Genomic DNA, 19,920 nt, shown 5'->3' with positions numbered 1-19,920 from the left:
ACACCATGGTCTTTCACAATAGAGTATACGTACCGTGTGCTCACGCATTCTGAGGTACCAGTGAGTAATAGCAAGCAAATTTGGAAGTCAAAGATTCACTAAAAGTTAAAAAATCTTCATGTGATATCTTTGTAGGGGAGTTGTGTTAATCAAATACAACCTTGCACAACACAACTAGCCAGGAAGTAAGCAGTGTTGCTTTTATGCTCATGATGAGACAATTAAACACTACTTTTCCAATGCAAGTTTGCACATTCTACATGGTTTGCCATCCAAATAGTGTCAAATTTGTATCCGCCCACAAGTGTTGCCAATATATTTGGTCAGTGGTTGGACGGTATTCCAAATAGGTTCAAAACGCTAATAAGGGTGCGAGTGTATGCCTTACTTTAGTCGCTTTGGCTATGTAGAAATGATTTGGTTTTTAATGACAAAAGTGGTTCTCCTCTAGAGGTTATTTTCCATTGTACGCACTCGCTTTGTATATGGTCTATGCTATATTGACTGGAGCACCAACCGTTGTTTAAGGCAGTGTGTACGCGGTTGGAGTAGGTGACTACAGAGTTTTTTCCGAACGTTGGTGGCAGCATAACCTCCGGATGGATCCACCGCCACTTTCAACATATGCATAGTGTCAGTCTATAGGACTGTATAGTTGCAGAATTGTTGGTTTGTTACATTTCCTATTGTTAAAATTTTGGTGTTTGGTTGTATGCATCCTACTCCCTTCGTTCCTAGATATTTGTCTTTTCAGAGATTTCAAATGGACTACCACATACGGATGTATATAGACATATTTTAGAGTGTAGATTCACTCATTTTGCTCTGTATGTAGTTACTTGTTGAAATCTCTAGAAAGACAAATATTTAGGAATGGGGGGAGTAGTTATGTAGAGGCTGGGTGTTATTCACAATGTTTTGTATCCGCTTGATACTACATTTTGAGAAAATAAAAACTCCCTTTATAAAAAAATAATCCCAACAGGCGATTGGTAGTATGCTTGAGGGTGGATTTGGAAACCAGACTGTTCAAGTAAGGATGGCGTGGTGGTGTCGGCATTCTCATGGTGGACTTGTGTCCTCGGGATTCACTGTTGTGACAATGTCTACCTCAGCCCCGGGTCGGAGCTAGGGAGGTAATCTAGGAGCGAAAATGCAAATTGTGGTCTGAACCTTCGGTATCTAGAAGATTGTGGATCAGCTTGGGTTCGTGATTCATGGCTGGCAGGTATGGCTTCCTCCTCTGACGTCTTAGTCAGATGTGGGTGCCATATATAGAGTTCGATGACGTGTTCGGGGTGTTGCCCCGGTCTGACTCGCTCAACGCCAATGACTTCGGCTTTAATGTGCCACCTTGGAGGTCCGCAAATCTACATATCAACGATGGAGCCGTGTCAATCTCGGGTCATATTTTCCTTTGGTGACTCATGAGGTGCCAGGAGGCAGGTGATGGGCAATGGTGTCAAGTTGAGGGGATTATTCGGTCTTGATTGTAATTTTCCTTCTTGGTTGATGTTCCTATGTGCAAAGGTTAGTATTCTACCATATTTACCGTCTTGTCAGATCAGTGTTTACGTGGCCTGTACTCAGTGGCGGAGACAGGCCCCAGGCAGCCCGGGCGGCTGCCTGGGGCGTGGAGGCTGGTTCCTTCGTTGCCTATAGCACCAGTGTAGCTACAGTGTGACACTGCAGCTACAGTGTACGAAGGTGGCCTGGGGCGTTTAGGAATCCTGCCGCCGCGGCTGCCTGTACTATCTTACGCTCACGCTGTTCAAACGCCAAGATTTTTTGATCAAGCTAGATCGCAAATCTCAGTTTTTGATCGTTTAAATTATTCTTCAATTCCTCAAGCGGCAGTTACTGATCATAATCAGAGGGGTCGATCTAAGTTGTGATTTTTGGCATTTGATTCAAAATGGAAAGGCATTTGGGGGCCAAGCCCGTTAGTGACTTGAATGCCCGGGCCTAATGCCATCATTGCCTGCTCTCATGGAATGCTCATGCCGCTTGTTCTAACTGCATCAGATGTTGAGCCAATAATGGATAGGGCCACATTGGAGCAAGTTGTCTCTTCACCAGCCAGAAAGAGAAGGGGCCAAATTTACGGAGCAATTTACCACGCAAAATGAACACACTACTTGTACGCCTTCATTGCAGCTTACCAACTGATGACCTACAAGGGCACAGGGCTATTGCAATTCGTGATAACTAGAGTAGGTCGGTCCCACAGGTCTCGATGTTGCACAAGTAACTACCGACCCCGCAACTACGTTGTCACTTATGTGGCTACGTTCACACCCAGATCATTATCTAGAAATAGTATATTCATCGATTACTAGAGAAAATGATAATAAGGGTGGTTTTATCTAAACAATTACACGAAGGTAAAAAATAAAAAAAAACGAATAAAATAAATGGGCATCGCTTGAGTAACAAGGGCGTTCTCGAGGTGTTCAGAGTCATCACTACCCGTACGTTCTGCGAATACTAAGCCACTTCACATGTTTTCTTTTTGTGGGTGGAGTCAGCACAGATTCGTGCAAATTACGTCATAGGCCCGTATCACATACGCCACCACCGTTCTTCCCCTCCAGTTACCAAACGGTGATTAAGGGGAAAAAGGTCCCTGTGGACTGATACATCTCCAATGTATCTATAATTTTTGATTGTTCCATGCTATTACATTATCTATTTTGGATGTTTTATATGCATTAATATGTTATTTTATATTATTTTTGGGACTAAGTTATTAACCCAGAGCCCAGTGCCAGTTTCTATTTTTACTTGTTTTTGAGTTTCGCAGAAAAGGAATATCAAACGGAGTCCAAATGGTATAAAACTTTCGCGATGATTTTTCTTGGACCAGAAGACACCTACGAGACTTGGAGATGAAGTCAGGAGACCCACGAGGCGACGACAAGCCATAGGGGCGTGCCCCATGGCTTGTGGCCCCCTGGGAGTCCACCGACCTCCTTCCTTGGCCTATAAATTCAGATATATTCCCAAACCCTCAGAAAAAGCCACGAAAATACTTTTCCATCGCCGCAACCTTCTGTTCCTGTGAGATCCCATCTTGGGGCCTTTTCCGGCGATCTGCCGGAGGGGGATTCCATCACAGAGGGCATCTACATCAACCCTATTGCCCTTCCGATGAAGCTTGAGTAGTTTACCTTAGACCTATGGTTCCATAGCTAGTAGCTAGATGGCTTCTTCTCTCTCTCTTTGATTCTCAATACCATGTTCTCCTTGATGTTCTTGGAGATCTATCTGATGTAATATTATTTTTCAGTGTGTTTGTCGAGATCCGATGAATTGTTGATTTATGATCAAATTATCTATGAATATTATTTGAATCTCCTCTGAATTCTTACATGCATGATTTGATATCTTTGTATTTCTCTTCGAATTATTGGTTTGGTTTGGCAACCTAGATTGGTACTTCTTGCAACGGGAGAGGTGCTTAGTTTTGGGTTCAATCTTGTGTTTTCCTCACCCAGTGACAAAGTAGGGGTAGCGAGGCACGTATTGTATTGTTGCCACCAAGGATAAAAAGATGGGGTTTTCATCATATTGCTTGAGTTTATACCTCTACATCATGTCATCTTACTTAAGGCGTTACTCCGTTCTTTATGAACTTAATACTCTAGATGCATGCTGGATAGCGGTCCATGTGTGGAGTAATAGTAGTAGATGCAGAATCATTTCAGTCTACTTGACATGGACGTGATGCCTATATGCATAATCATTGCATTGGATATCGTCATAACTTTGCAATTGTCTATCAATTGCTCGACAGTAATTTGTTCACCCACCGTATTATTTGCCTTCATGAGAGAAGCCCCTAGTGAAACCTATGGCCCCCGGGTCTATTTTCCATCATATATTTTCAGATCTATAAACCAGAAATACCTTGCTGCAATTTTATTTACTTTTATTTAGTTTACTCTTTAGTAATCTTTTATACCTATCTCTATCAGATCTCACCTTTGCAATTGACCGAGAAGGGATTGACAACCCCTTTATCGTGTTGGGTGCAAGTGTTTGATTGTTTGTGCAGGTGCATAGATTGGGGACTTGCTTGTACCTCCTACTAGATTGATACCTTGGTTCTCTAACTGAGGGAAATACTTATCTCTACTTTACTGCATCACCCTTTCCTCTTCAAGGGAAAGACCAACACAAGCTCAAGAAGTAGCAAGAAGGATTACTAGCGCTGTTGCCAAGGAGGTCTACATCAAACCTACCAAGTACCTATCATAAACTCGCATCTCTTGTATTTCATTATTTGCCATTTGCCTCTCGTTTTCCTCTCCCCCACTTCTAAAATGTTTTGAGAAACTCACAAAAATATTTGCCTTTTTGTTCGCCATTCTTTCCGTTCGTCTTTTTGTATGACTTTTAGCTTGTTTGCTATCTTTGCGTGTGTTGCCATGTGCCTTCTATCTGCTTGCATCTTTGCTTGCTAAAAATCTATTGATATGGATCCACTTAAAGTTTTCTACTTGGATCATCTTTGATCCATATGTGCTCGTGCTAAAACCCTAACTAGTTTAGTTGAGGGAAAATCATTAGATGAGCATGCTCATTTTGTGCGTCATCATTTGTCTGAAAAAGGGGACTCTTATGGAATCAAATAAATCATTTGCTATGCTATGCTTTGAACCTATGTGAAATTTATGATGGAGAACCCTAAAAACACCTTCCCTACCTATGTGAGTTTAATGATAATGAAATCCTATCTTCTTATGCCAAAGGTGTTTATAGTTACTATGATATCAAACAAATTGAAGAATTTGTCACTTTTAAGGGTGCTTATGAAGTTGCTTCTTTTATTGAAAAGTATGATATTTCTCTCTACAAATCTGAAAATTTTGACATACTTAAATATTGCTATGAAAACAATGCTCATAATGCCTATGTTAAAGAATTTATTGAGAGAATGCCCATTGCTTTGGAAGAAAATAATGATATGCATGAATCTATAGATGATTATGATTCCGTTGATTTGATTGAAATATCCCTTGATGAACATGATGCTCGCTATTCTTATGGCCATGAGGCCAATATTAATTATGCCTATGGAGATGAATTTTCTATAGTTTCTTATGTTAAACATGAAATTATTGCTATTGCACCCACACTTGATAGTTCCTTCAATGAAAAGCATGATTGTAATGATGTTATTATAAATTCTATTAATGTCAACTGTGATAATAATATGCAAAACCCTAAGCTTGGGGATGCTAATTTTGCTAAATCTACTACTTATTGCAATGATCATGATTGGGATGATAATGCCTTTTATGATCTTGAAAAGTTATTTAAGCCTGAATATGATATTGGTAATAATGTTTGCAATAATATTGGAAGTGGGTTTGGAAGAGTGTCAAATTTAGGTAATAATGATCCCGCTACTTTGGGGCATGATCAATCTTATGATTTTTTGAGAAAAGTGGGCTTGGAGAGGTCATGACTTTATTTGATGATAGTCCCACTATATTGGAAGAGTGTCAACTTTGCATGCATGTGGATCGTGTAGAGAATATGTTATGTGATAGATATATTGTTGAATTTGAATATGATCCCACATGCCATTATTATGAGAGAGGAAAATATGGTTGCATACATGTTCATGTTACTAAATTACCTCTCTTGATGCTTAAAATTGTCAAAATTTTATTCTTCTTCCTTGCATATGCTAGTTTTTGCTTGTGTTGATAATTTTTTTGCTTATAAAATGCCTATGCATAGGAAGTATGTTAACTTAGATGTGTTTGTCACATGTTTTATGATGCTCTCTTTGTGCTTCAATTCCCATCTTTCATGTGAGCATCGTTGAAATCTCAATGCCTAGCTAGGGGCCTTAAACAATAGCACTTGTTGGGAGACAACCCAATATTTTTCCTTGTTGTTTTGCAATAAAATTTTCATCTAGCCTCTGTTTAGATGTGTTTTGATGTCTTAATTAGTGTTTGAACCAAGTAAGACCTTTGGGATGGCTTACAGTGATAGGTGATTTGATCTTGCTGAAAAACAGAAACTTTTGCGCCCAGTAAAATAATTTTCAAAATTCACAGAAGCATTCTATTGATTTGAATTTTTTTACACAAGATTTTCATATAAATTGCTTCTGATGTCCTAATTTTTAGAAACTTTGGAGTTACGGAAGTATACGAAGTTTCCTGACTACTACAGACTGTTCTGTTTTTGACAGATTCTGTTTTCTATGTGTTGTTTGCTTATTTGATGAATCTATGGATAGTATCGGGGGCTATGAACCATGGAGAAGTTGGAATACAGTATATATTACACCAATATAACTAAAGAATGAGTTCACAACAATACAAAAAGTGGTGATTTTCTTTTCTTATACTAACAGATCTCATTAGTTTTTTGTTGAGTTTTGTGTTGTGAAGTTTTCAAGTTTTGGGTAAGGATTTAATGGACTACGGAATAAGGAGTGGCAAGAGCCTAAGATTGGGGATGCCCAAGGCACCCCAAGGTAATATTCAAGGACAACCAAGTGCCTAAGCTTGGGGATGCCCTGGAAGGCATCCCCTCTTTCGTGTTCAATCCATTGGTAAAGGCTATATTTTTATTCACCACATGATATGTGTTTTGCTTGGAGTGTCTTGTATGATATGAGTCTTTGCTTTCTAGTTTGCCACAATCATCCTTGCTGTACACACCTTTTGAGAGGGATACGCATGAATCATGATTTATTAGAATACTCTATGTGCTTCACTTATATCTTTTGAGCTAGGCAATATGCTCTAGTGCTTCACTTATATCTTTTTAGAGCACGGCGGTGGCTTTATTTTATAGAAATTGTTGAACTCTCTGGCTTCACTTATATTATTTTGAGAGTCTCTAAACAGCATGGTAATTTTCTTTGGTTATAAATTTAGCCCTAATATGATGGGCATCCAAGAGGGATATAATAAAAACATTCATAGTAAGTGCATTGAATACTATGTGAAGTTTGATTCCTTGTGATTATTTTAAGATATAAAGATGGTGATATTAGAGTCATGCTAGTGAGTAATTGTGGATTGGTAGAAATACTTGTGTTAAAGTTTGTGATTCCCAAAGCATGCACGTGTGTGATGTCTACTATGCAACTTTATTCTTGTAGACACGTGTTGGGCCTCCAAGCGGAGATTTTTGTAGGACAATAGCAATTTTCCCTCAAGTCGACGACCTAAGGTTTATCAATCCGTGGGAGGTGTAGGATGAATATGGTCTCTCTCAAACAACCCTGCAACCAAATAATAAGAAGTCTCTTGTGTCCCCAACACACCAAATACAATGGGAATTTGTATAGGTGCACTAGTTCAGCAAAGAGATGGTGATAAAAGTGTAGTAATGATAGTAGATATTGATTTTTGTAATAATGTCAATAAAAAAAGGAAGGTAGCAAGTAACAAAAGTGAACACAAACGATATTGCAATGCTTGAAAATTAGGCCTAGGGTCCGTACTTTCGCTAGTGCAATTTCTCAACGGTGCTAATATAATTGGATCATATAACCATCCCTCAAGGTGCGATGAAGAATCACTCCAAAGTTCCTATCTAGCGGAGAACATAAGACAAAATTGTTTTTAGGGTACGAAACCACCTCAAAGCTATTATTTTCATTCGATCTATTCAAGAGTTCATACTAAAATAACACAAAGCTATTCTTTCCTTTCGATCTATCCTAGAGTTCGTACTAAAATAACACCAAAGCAAATTCAGATTCATAATACTCAATCCAACTCAAAGAACCTCAAAGAGTGCCCCAAGATTTCTACCAGAGAAACAAAGACAAGAACGTGCATAAACCCTTATGCATAGATTACCCTAATGTCACCTCGGGAATCCGTGAGTTGAGTGCCAAAACATATATCAAGTGAATCAATATGATACCCCATTGTCACCACGAGTATTCATTTGCAAGACATATATCAAGTGCTCTCAAATCCATAAAAGTATTCAATCTGATAAAACGAAATCTCAAAGGGAAAACTCAATTCATCACAAGATAGAGAGGGGAAAACACCATATGATCCGACTATATTAACAAAGCCCGTGATACATCAAGATCGTGACATCTCAAGAACACGAGAGAGAGATATTAAACACACAGCTACTAGTACAAACCCTCATCTCCGAGGGTGGACTACTCCATTCTCATCGTGGTGGCCGCCGAGATGATGAAGATGGCCACCGGTGATGATCTCCCCCTCTGACAGGGTGCCGGAACGGGGTCTAGATTGGATCTCGTGGATACAGAGGCCTTTCTTTTCTTGCGCCGTTGCCGGGGAGCAATAGCGCGGGGTTGATATTCTTGTGTGTGCTTGTTTGCTTTCTTCACTAAGTAGATTTTGTTTTTTCCTTTTTGTTTCTGTTTAGTTGTGGGTGAAACATACAAAAAAATTAAAAAATGAAAATACAAAAATATGCACTTGCCTCATTTGCCTAAAAAAGTTTTTCAAAAAGAGAAGTGATTGGAAAGTTATGCATTGAAGAAGTGAGGGTCGACCTTGAGCACTTGTGTTCATGCTCACGGAAACAATGTACAATTTTTCATGGAAGTTTCTCTGTAAATAATTACCCCCTTTTATATATCCATTGTATTATAAAAATAATGTGCCAAGCTTTGGTTTTAGGATGATTAGATTGCTTGTTTACTATGTGCAGAACAAAAACAGAAACTTTGTCTGTAGTACGTGATTTTACATTTTTTACTGGAGAGTCAAATGGGTCTGAGTCTTTTTTCACATTACTTCTGTACAAAATTTTCAATTTTTCATATTTATTTCATAATTCTTTGAGTTACAGAAGTTTTGTAAACTTCCAGATTACTACAGACTGTCCTGTTTTTCACAGATTCTGCTTTTAGTGTGTTGTTTGCTTATTTTGATGCATCTATGGCTAGTATGTAGGGGTATGAACCATAGATAAGTTGGAATACAGTAGGTTTAACACCAATATAAATAAAGAATGAGTTCATTACAGTACCTCAAAGTGGTAGTTTGCTTTATTACACTAACGGATCTCACAAAAGTTTTTGTTAAGTTTTTGTGGATGAAGTGTTCAAAGAACGAGGAGTTACCGATGTGAGAAGAATAAAGAGAGGAAAGAGTTCAAGCTTGGGGATGCCAAAGGCACCCCAAGTAAATATTTCAAAGGATACTCAAGCATCTAAGCTTGGGGATGCCCCGGAAGGCATCCCCTCTTTCTTCAACAAATATCGTATACCTTGGTTTTTGTTTTGTTCACATGATTTGTGTCCTTTGTGTTTTTATTTTTCTTTAAGAACCATGCTAGTACGAGATAGCCCTTCATTGATTTATATAATACTTCATGTGCTTCACTTAAATATTTTAAGTATGATCTTATGGAATTGCTCTTTGTGCTTCACTTAAATCATTTGAGTATGATTTTATAGAATGCTTCGTGTGCTTCACTTACATATTTTCAGCTTGGATATTGATTAGTTTATATTAATTGTAGAATGCTCCATGATCCTAACTTATATATTTTGGAGTATGAATAATACTATCATCTAAAGTGGGTTTGGAAGAGTGTCAAGTTTAGGAATTAGTGATCCCACTATTTTGAAGGGTGTTGAATCTTAGTGTGATATTTATGAAAGTGGATTTGGAAGAGTGTCAACTTTAGTTAGTAACGATTCCACTATTTTGGAAGAGGTTCCAATTGATTGTGAGAACAAAGTTGCTATCTATGATGATTAATGTGATGACATGTATGCTATTAAGAATAATGTTAACCATGAGACTTGTCATAATGATTTTAATTTTCAATTGGATTATGCCTCACATGACGGTTATTTTGTTGAGTTTGCTCCCACTATTCCGAATGAGAAGAATTTTTGCTTATGTGGAGAGTAGTAAAATTTCTATGCTTGTAGATCATGAAAAGAATGCTCTATGTGATGGCTGTATTGTTAAACTCATTCATGATGCTACTGAAAATTATTATGAGGGAGGAATATATGCTTGTAGGAGTTGCAATAATATCAAGTTTCCTCTCTGTGTGCTTAAAGTTTCGAAGTTATACTTGTTTTGCCTTCCTATGCTAGTTGATTATTGTTCCCTTAAATTGTGTGCTCACAAAATCCCTAGGCTAGGAAGTGGGTTAGATTTAAATTTGCTAGTCATATTCTTCATGATGCTCTCTTTATGTTTCAATTCTTATCTTTTATATGAGCATCATTGAAATCATCATGCCTAGCTAAAAGGCATTGAAGAAAAGCGCTTGTTGGGAGACAGACCAATATTTACCCTTAATGTTTTTGTGTGTTTACATGATTAAGATACTGTAGTAATCATATTTTACAGCTTTTGTTTCAATAAAGTGCCAAGTAAAACCTTTGGGAAGACTTGGGTGAAAGCTAATGTGATCTTGCTGTAAAAAACAGAAAGTTTGCGCTCACAAGAATTGCTGTCATTTTTTTACAGAGGAGTGCTTTTGAGTTGATTATTTTTTCAGAAGATTAATATACAAATTCCTCATGCCACCAATTTATTTGATAATTTTTGGAGTAGCAGAAGTATGGTTGTTGTTCAGATCATTACAGACTGTTCTGTTTCTGATAGATTCTGTTTTCAATGCATAGTTTGCTTGTTTTCTAGTTTCTGTGGCTTATATTTCTCAATATAAATTGTAGAAATGATATGGTGCAGTAGGCATTGTGTGAGAACAATTATGAACCTTGTCTTTGACAGTACCAAAGTGAATGGTTTACTCTTTATCTTAGTAACCTATCTCACGAAGTTCCGTTAAGTTTTTTTTGATTGAAGTTTTCAAGCTTTGGGTGAGATATTGATATGAGGAGAATAAGGAGTGGAAAGACCCTAAGCTTGGGGATGCCCGAGGCACCCCAAGGTTATATTCAAAGAAGACTCAAGCGCCTAAACTTCCTCACTAATTGGTGTAGGAATCACTGGAACTAATTTCTCTGATGAAGTACTTTCCAATAAGGGAGAAGGTACAATTACCTCATCAAGTTCTACTTTCCTCCCACTCACTTCTTTCGAGAGAAACTTCTTCTCTAGAAAGGATCCATTCTTAGCAACGAATATCTTGCCTTCGAATCTGTGATAGAAGGTGTACCCAATAGTTTCCTTTGGGTATCCTGTGAAGACACACTTCTCCGATTTGGGTTCGAGCTTATCAGGTTGAAACTTTTCACATAAGCATCGTAGCCCCAAACTTTTAAGAAACGACAACTTCAGTTTCTTGCCAAACCACAGTTCATAAGGCGTCATATCAACGGGTTTCGATGATGCCCTATTTAAAGTGAATGCAACTGTCTCTAATGCATAACCCCAAAGCGATAGTGGTAAACTGATAAGAGACATCATAGATTGCACAATATCCAATAAAGTGCGGTTACGACATTCGGACACACCATAACGTTGTGGTGTTCCAGGTGGTGTGAACTGTGAAACTATTCCACATTGTTTTATATGAAGGCCAAACTCGTAGCTCAAATATTCTCCTCCACGATTAGATTGTAGAAACTTTATTTTCTTGTTATGATGATTCTCCACTTCACTCTGAAATTCTTTGAACTTTTCAAATGTTTCAGACTTGTGTTTCATTAAGTAGATATACTCATATCTGCTCAAATCATCTTGTGAAGGTCAGAAAATAACAATACCTGCCACGAGCATCAACACTCATTGGACCACATACATCAGTATGTATTATTTCCAATAAGTCACTAGCTCGTTCCATTGTTCCGGAGAACGGATTTTCAGTCATCTTGCCCATAAGGCACGGTTCACAAGCATCAAATGATTCATAATCAAGTGATTCCAAAAGTCCATCTTTATGGAGTTTCTTCATGCGCTTTACACCGATATGACCCAAACGACAGTGCCACAAATAAGTTGCACTATCATTATCAACTTTGTATCTTTTGGCATCAATATTATGAATATGTGTATTACCACGATCGAGATTCAATAAACCATCAACATTGGGTGTATGACCATAGAAGGTTTTATTCATGTAAACAGAATAACAATTTATTCTCCGTCTTAGATGAATAATCGTATCGCAACAAATATGATCTAATCATATTTATGCTCAACGCAAACACCAAATAACATTTATTTAGGTTCAACACTAATCCCGAAAGTATAGGGAGTGTGCGATGATGATCATATCAATCTTGGAACCACTTCCAACACACATCGTCACTTCACCCTCAACTAGTTTCTGTTTATTCTGTAACTCCTGTTTCGAGTTACTAATCTTAGCAACTGAACAAGTATGAAATACTCAGGGGCTACTATAAACACTAGTAAGGTACACATCAATAACCTGTATATCAGATATACCCTTGTTCACTTTGCCATCCTTCTTATCCACCAAATATTCAGGGCATTTCCGCTTCCAGTGACCATTTCCTTTGTAGTAGAAGCACTCAGTTTCAGGCTTTGGTCCAGCTTTGGGCTTCTTCACTGGAGTGACAACTTGCTTTCCATTCTACTTGAAGTTCCCTTTCTTTTCCTTTGCCCTTTTATTGAAACTAGTGATCTTGTTTAATCATCAACACTTGATGCTTTTTCTTGATTTCTACCTTCATTGATTTCAGCATCACGAAGAGCTCGGGAATCGTTTTCGTCATCCCTTGCATACTATAGTTCATCACGAAGTTCTAGTAACTTAGTGATGGTGACTAGAGAACTCTGTCAATCACTATCTTATCTAGAAGATTAACTCCCACTTGATTCAAGTGATTGTAGTACTCATACAATCTAAGCACTTGCTCACTAGTTGAGCAATTCTCCTCCATCTTTTAGGCGAAGTATTTGCCAGAGGTCTCACACCTCTTGACACGGGCATGAGTCTGAAATACCAATTTAATCTCATGGAACATCTCATATGTTCCGCGACATTTCAAAAACGTTTTTGTAGTCCCAGTTCTAAGCCATAAAGCATGGTGCACGAAACTATCAAGTAGTCATCATATTGAGCTAGCCAAACGTTCATAATGTCTGCATCTGCTCCTGCAATAGGTCTGTAACCTAGCGGTGCATCAAGAACATAATTCTTCTGTGCAACAATGAGGATAAACCTTAGATCACGGACTAAGTCCGCATCATTGCTACTAACATCTTTCAACATAGTTTTCTCTAGGAACATATAAAAACATAGGGAAGCTATAACGCGAGCTATTGGTCTACAACGTAATTTACAAAATACTACCAGGACTAAGTTGATGATAAATTTAAGTTCAATTAATCATATTACTTAAGAACTCCCACTTAGACAGACATCTCTCTAGTCATCTAAGTGATCACTTGATCCAAATCAACTAAACCATGTCCGATCATCACATGAGATGGAGTAGTTTTCAATGGTAAACATCACTATGTTGATCATATCTACTATATGATTCACGTTCGACCTTTCGGTCTCCGTGTTCCGAGGCCATATCTGTATATGCTAGGCTCGTCAAGTTTAACCTGAGTATTACGCGTGTGCAACTATTTTGCACCCGTTGTATTTGAGCGTAGAGCCTATCACACCCGATCATCACGTGGTGTCTCAGCATGAAGAACTTTCACAACGGTGCATACTCAGGGAGAACACTTCTTGATAATTAGTGAGAGATCATCTTAAAATGCTACCGTCAATCAAAGCAAGATAAGATGCATAAAGGATAAACATCACATGCAATCAATATAAGTGATATGATATGGCCATCATCATCTTGTGCTTGTCATCTCCATCTCCGAAGCACCGTCGTGATCACCATCATCACCGGCGCGACACCTTGATGTCCATCGTAGCATCGTTGTCATTTCGCCATCTATTGCTTCTACGACTATCGCTACCGCTTAGTGATAAAGTAAAGCAATTACAGGGCGCTTGCATTTCATACAATAAAGCGACAACCATATGGCTCCTGCCAGTTGCCGATAACTCGGTTACAAAACATGATCATCTCATACAATAAAATATAGCATCACGTCTTGACCATATCACATCACAACATGCCCTGCAAAAACAAGTTAGACGTCCTCTACTTTGTTGTTGCAAATTTTACGTGGCTGCTACGAGCTGAGCAAGAACCGTTCTTACCTACGGATCAAAACCACAATGATAGTTCGTCAAGTTAGTGTTGTTTTAACCTTCTCAAGGACCGGGAGTAGCCACACTCGGTTCAACTAAAGTTGGAGAAACTGACACCCGCCAGCCACCTGTGTGCAAAGCACGTCGGTAGAACCAGTCTCGCGTAAGCGTACGCGTAATGTCGGTCCAGTCCGCTTCATCCAACAATACCGCCGAACCAAAGTATGACATGCTGGTAAGCAGTGTGACTTGTATCGCCCACAACTCACTTGTGTTCTACTCGTGCATATAACATCTACGCATAAAACCTGGCTTGGATGCCACTGTTGGGGAACGTAGTAATTTCAAAAAAATTCCTACGCACACGCAAGATCATGGTGATGCATAGCAACGAGAAGGGGAGTGTATCTTCATACCCTTGAAGATCGCTAAGCGGAAGCGTTTATCAATGCGGTTGATGTAGTCGTATGTCTTCACGATCCGACCGATCCAAGTACCGAACGCATGGCACCTCCAAGTTCTGCACACGTTCAGCTCGACGACGTCCTCGCCTTCTCGATCCAACAAGAAAGGAGAATTAGTAGATGAGTTCCGGCAGCACGATGGCGTGGTGGCGGTGTTGGTGAAGAACAATCTCCGCAGGGCTTCGCCTAAGCACTACGGAAACTATGATGGAGGATAAACTAGAGGGGACGGGGTTGCCGGCACACGGCTTGGTGTTTCTTGATGTCTTTGGTGCTAGCCCTGACCCTCTATTTATATGTTGAGCCTTGGGGTCGAAACTTGGAGTAAAAGCCTCCACAAAGTTGGTTTCACCCGAAAGGCAAGAGTCCTTCTCGGACTCCAGGGCCAGACGCTAGGGTTCCCGGCGTCTGGCCCCAGACGCCAGGGAACCTGGCGTCTGGCCCCTGGACTCCGCAAAACTTTCTTTTGCGCTTTCCAAAAACCTTGTGGGCTTTCCCCTTTGGCCCAAATAACGTGTTCTCGTACCCAAACATTTTGGGAAACATCCGGAACCCCTTCCGGTGAATTCCGGAACCCTTCCGGAGACCAAACAACATTATCCCATATATTAAACTTCATCTCCGGACCATTCCGGAGTTCCTCGTCATGTTCGTGATCTCATTCAGGACTCCGAACAACATTCGGTTACCAACATACATAACTCATATAATACTACATCGTCAATGAACGTTTAAGCGTGCGGACCCTACGGGTTCGAGAACTATGTAGACATGACCGAGACATCTCTCTGGTCAATAACCAATAGCGGAACCTGGATGCCCATATTGGCTCCTACATATTCTACGAAGATCTTTATCGATCAAACCGCATAACAACATACGTTGTTCCCTTTGTCATCGGTATGTTACTTGCCCGAGATTCGATCGTCGGTATCTCAATACCTAGTTCAATCTCGTTACCGGCAAGTCTCTTTACTCGTAACGTAATGCATCATTCCGTAACTAACTCATTAGCTACATTGCTTGCAAGTTTTATAGTGATGTGCATTACCGAGAGGGCCCAGCGATACCTCTCCGACAATCGGAGTGCCAAAACCTAATCTCGAAATACGCCAACTCAACATGTACCTTTGGAGACACCTGTAGAGCTCCTTTATAATCACCCAGTTACGTTGTGACATTTGGTAGCACACAGAGTGTTCCTCCGGTAAACGGGAGTTGCATAATCTCATAGTTGTTGGAACATGTATAAGTCATGAAGAAAGCAATAGCAACATACTAAACGATCAAGTGCTAAGCTAACGGAATGGGTCATGTCAATCACATCATTCTCCTAATGATGTGATCCCGTTAATCAAATGACAACTCTTTGTCCCTGGCTAGGAAACATAACCATCTTTGATAAACGAGCTAGTCAAGTAGAGGCATACTAGTGACACTTAGTTTGTCTATGTATTCACACATGTATCATGTTTCCGGTTAATACAATTCTAGCATGAATAATAAACATTCATCATGATATAAGGAAATAAATAATAACTTTATTATTGCCTCTAGGGCATATTTCCTTCACCTACTACAAGTGGAAATATAAAGTGACGTTCTTTTGCATTAAGATTTTGTGCATCCAACCATAAAAGCACATGACAACCTCTGCTTCCCTCTGCGAAGGGCCTATCTTTTACTATTATCTTCTACCCTTATACAATAGTCATGGTGATCAACACCTTTCCTTTTTACATTTTTTCCTTTGGCAAGCACTTTGTGTTGGGCTGACTCCGGATATATATATATATATCCACTTGGATGTAGGCGTTCATAAATTATTATTGTTGACATTACCCTTGAGGTAAAAGGTTGGGAGGCGAAACTATAAGCCCCTATCTTTCTCTGTGTTCAATTAAAACTTTGGACCCATAAATATCACGTGAGTGTTAGCAATTGTGAAAGACTAAATGATAGTTGAGTATGTGGAGTTTGCTAAATCAAAAGCTCTGACATAGACCCTTCCTGAAAATACAGATGAATTGCAATTGTTTGATGACTGAGAATGAAGTTTGCTAGTTTTCAAGAAAGTTTATGGTCTATACTTTAACATGTGAATAGCTTGTTACCTGATCATGAAAAGCTTTATGAGATGAGCTACTGTTATGACATATAATGATGCTAGAAAAGGTGATTGAAATTATCATTGATTAAACTTATGCACCTGCTAGCATTCACACTTCATAAATTATTTCTTTTATCATTTACCTACTCAAGGACGAGAAGGAATTAAGCTTGGGGATGCTGATACGTCTCCAACGTATCTATAATTTATGAAGTATTCATGCTATTATATTATCCACCTAGGATGTTTTATATGCATTTATATGCTATTTTATATGATTCTTGGGACTAACCTATTAACCTAGAGCCCAGTGCCAGTTTGTGTTTTCTCCTTGTTTTTGAGTTTTACAGAAAAGGAATACCAAACGGAGTCCAAATGACGTGCCAATTTTTGATGAATTTTTATGGACCAAAAGAAGCCCCTGGAGTGCAAGAGTTAGGCCAGAAGAGTCCCGAGCTGCCCACGAGGGTGGGGGCGCGTCCCAGGGGGGTGGGCGCGCCCCCTGCCTCGTGGATAGCCCGGAGACCCCCCTGACGTGAAACCTACTCCAAAAAATCCTATAAATACTGAACCCTCCAGAAAATAACCTAGATCGGAAGTTCCGCTGCCGCAAGCCTCTGTAGCCACGAGAAATCAATCTAGGCCCTCTCTGGCACCCTGCCGGAGGGGCCATCATCACCGGAGGCCATGGAGGAGGATCCCGGTGAAGGATATATGCCCTAGAGGCAATAATAAATTTATTATTTATTTCCTCATATCATGATAAATGTTTATATTCATGGTAGAATTATATTAACCGGAAACATGATACATGTGTGAATACATAGACAAACCGAGTGTCACTAGTATGCCTCTACTTGACTAGCTCGTTTATCAAAGATGGTTATGTTTCCTAGCCATGGACAAAAGAGTTGTCATTTGATTAACGGGGTCACATCATTGAATGATGTGATTGACTTGACCCATTCCGTTAGCTTAGCACTTGATCGTTTAGTATGTTGCTCTTGCTTTCTTCATGACTTATACATATTCCTATGACTATGAGATTATGCAACTCCCGTTTACCGGAGGAACACTTTGTGTGATACCAAACATCACAACGTAACTGGGTGATTATAAAGGTGCTCTACAGGTGTCTCCAAAGGTAATTGTTGGGTTGGCGTATTTCAAGATTAGGATTTTTCACTCCGACTGTCGGAGAGGTATCTCTGGGCCCTCTCGGTAATACAATCACTATAAGCCTTGCAAGCAATGTGACTAATGAGTTAGTTGCAAGATAATGTATTACATAACGAGTAAAGAGACTTGCCGGTAACGAGATTGAACTAGGTATTGAGATACCGACGATCAAATCTCGGGCAAGTAACATACTGATGACAAAGGGAACAACGTATGTTGTTATGCGGTTTGACCGATAAAGATCTTCATAGAATATGTAGGAGCCAATATGAGCATCTAGGTTCCGCTATTGGTTATTGACCGGAAACGTGTTTCGGTCATCTCTACATTGTTCTCGAACCCGTAGGGTCCGCACGCTTAAGGTTTCGATGACAGTTATATTATGAGTTTATGAGTTTTGATGTACCAAAGATTGTTCGGAGTCCCGGATGTGATCGCGGACATGACGAGGAGTCTCGAAATGGTCGAGACATGAAGATTGATATATTGGAAGCCTATATTTGGATATTGGAAGTGTTCCGGGTGAAATCGGGATTTTACCGGAGTACCGAGGGGTTACCGGAACCCCCCGCGGCCATAGTGGGCCTTAGTGGAGAAGAGGAGAGGCAGCCAGGGCAGGGTCGCGCACCCCTCCCCCCCTAGTCTGAATAGGACAAGGAGAGGGGGGCAGCGTCCCCCCTTTCCTTCCTCTCTCTCCCTCCTCTTTCCCCCCTTCTCCAAGTCCAACAAGAAAGGAGGGAGTCCTACTCCCGGTGGGAGTAGGACTCCCCATGGCGCGCCTCCTCCCTGGACGGCCGCCCCCTCCCCCCTGGCTCCTTTATATACGGGGGCAAGGGGGCACCTCTAGACACAATAATTGATCATTGATCTCTTAGCCGTGTGCGGTGCCCCCCTGCACCATAGTCCTCCTCAATAATATTGTAGCGGTGCTTAGGCGAAGCCCTGTGACGGTAGAACATCAAGATCGTCACCATGCCGTCATGCTGACGGAACTCTCCCTCGACACTCGGCTGGATCGGAGTTCGAGGGACGTCATCAAGCTGAACGTGTGCCAGAACTCGGAGGTGCCGTAGTTTCGGTGCTTGATCGGTCGGGCTGTGAAGACGTACGACTACATCAACCGTGTTGTTCTAACGCTTCCGCTTTCGGTCTACGAGGGTATGTGGACACGCTCTGCCCTCTTGTTGCTATGCATCACCATGATCTTGCGTGTGCGTAGGATTTTTTTGAAATTACTACGTTCCCCAACACCCGGAGGGGCCATCATCGCCATGAAGGCCAAGGACCAGAGGGAGAACCTCTCCCAATCCAGGGGGGAGGCCATGGAGGAGGAAGCACAAGGGGGAGGACCTCTCCTCCTCTCTCTCGGTGGCGCCGGAGTGCCATCCAGGGGGGACGCCAAGGACCAGAGGGAGAACCTCTCCCCATCCAGGGAGGAGGAAGCACAAGGTTCTACTGATGTGCTTTGCACACAGGTGGCTGGCGGGTGTCAGTTTCTCCAACTTTAGTTGAACCGAGTGTGGCTACGCCCGGTCCTGTAGAAGGTTAAAACAGCACTAACTTGACGAACTATCGTTGTGGTTTTGATGCGTAGGTAAGAACGGTTCTTGCTCAGCCCGTAGCAGCCACGTAAAACTTGCAACAACAAAGTAGAGGACGTCTAACTTGTTTTTGCAGGGCATGTTGTGATGTGATATGGTCAAGACGTGATGCTATATTTTATTGTATGAGATGATCATGTTTTGTAACCGAGTTATCGGCAACTGGCAGGAGCCATATGGTTGTCGCTTTATTGTATGCAATGCAATCGCCCTGTAATTGCTTTACTTTATCACTAAGCGGTAGCGATAGTCGTAGAAGCAATTGGTGGCGAAACGACAATGATGTTACGATGGAGATCAAGGTGTCGCGCCGGTGACGATGGTGATCATGACGGTGCTTTGGAGATGGAGATCACAAAGCACAAGATGATGATGGCCATATCATATCACTTATATTGATTGCATGTGATGTTTATCCTTTATGCATCTTATCTTGCTTTGATTGACGGTAGCATTATAAGATGATCTC

Source organism: Triticum dicoccoides, chromosome 6B (assembly GCF_002162155.2).
Source record: "Triticum dicoccoides isolate Atlit2015 ecotype Zavitan chromosome 6B, WEW_v2.0, whole genome shotgun sequence".
NCBI lineage: Eukaryota > Viridiplantae > Streptophyta > Magnoliopsida > Poales > Poaceae > Triticum > Triticum dicoccoides.
This window is presented reverse-complemented; position numbering follows the sequence as displayed.